Source organism: Dromiciops gliroides, chromosome 1 (genome assembly GCF_019393635.1).
Source record: "Dromiciops gliroides isolate mDroGli1 chromosome 1, mDroGli1.pri, whole genome shotgun sequence".
Classification (NCBI taxonomy): domain Eukaryota; kingdom Metazoa; phylum Chordata; class Mammalia; order Microbiotheria; family Microbiotheriidae; genus Dromiciops; species Dromiciops gliroides.
Window position 1 is genome coordinate 614,802,815 of NC_057861.1, and position 853 is coordinate 614,803,667.

The window sequence follows — 853 nt, forward strand, 5'->3', positions numbered from 1 at the left end:
TTTCTTTCTTTCTTTCTTTCTTTCTTTCTTTCTTTCTTTCTTTCTTTCTTTCTTTCTTTCCTTCCTTCCTTCCTTCCTTCCTTCCTTCCTTCCTTCCTTCCTTCCTTCCTTCCTTCCTTCCTTCCTTCCTTCCTTCCTTCCTTCCTTCTTTCTTTCTTTCTTTCTTTCTTTCTTTCTTTCTTTCTTTCTTTCTTTCTTTCTTTCTTTCTTTCTTTTTTAAGGTAAAACAACCATTTTATTTTCCTCTAATTAGTTCAGGAATTGTGATAGGCAGATAGATCTTTACATTGGCTTTGGAGGGGGCCTGTGGGGCAGCACCAGCAGGTCTGAAGCGGGGTGGGGGTGTCCGATCCTTTTGTGCCTCATGAGACCATTCCTCACCACCTTGCTGTAGATCGCGCAGCTCACACAGTAATTCAGTTTCACGTACAGTTTGGGGAGCACATAAGAGTCGAAAACACCGGCCTCAGAGATGTCCCTGACGGCCGCGGCTTCCATGATGTTGCGGATGACGAACTTCTTGATGGCCTTGTCCTTGGGCACGCAGCGGGCGCAGTTGGTGCAGCGGCCCTTCTTGGCGCGCCCGTTGTTCCTCCTCTTCTTGGTCATCTTGTAAGTCAGAAGCTCTCACCATACATTTCTTCACCATCTACGAAGTCAGAATCTGATGGAGAGAATTTTTACATCTAGGGAATAGCAATTTAAATGGCACAGACTTAAGGAAATCCTACACAATTATGGAAAGGATGAAAGAATAACTATAGTCATGGACAAATGTCCTCCATACTGCTATATTATATTCTTTCTCCTCTCTCATTAAAAATCTGGGTTAGAGAAAATTCTTTTCTTTTCT

General features: G+C 43.0%; 1 pseudogene; it reads right to left on the minus strand.

Moving 5' to 3' along the window:
- Positions 1 to 235: 235 nt before the first annotated feature.
- On the minus strand, positions 236 to 615 carry LOC122752689 (annotated as a pseudogene).
- Positions 616 to 853: the final 238 nt, after the last annotated feature.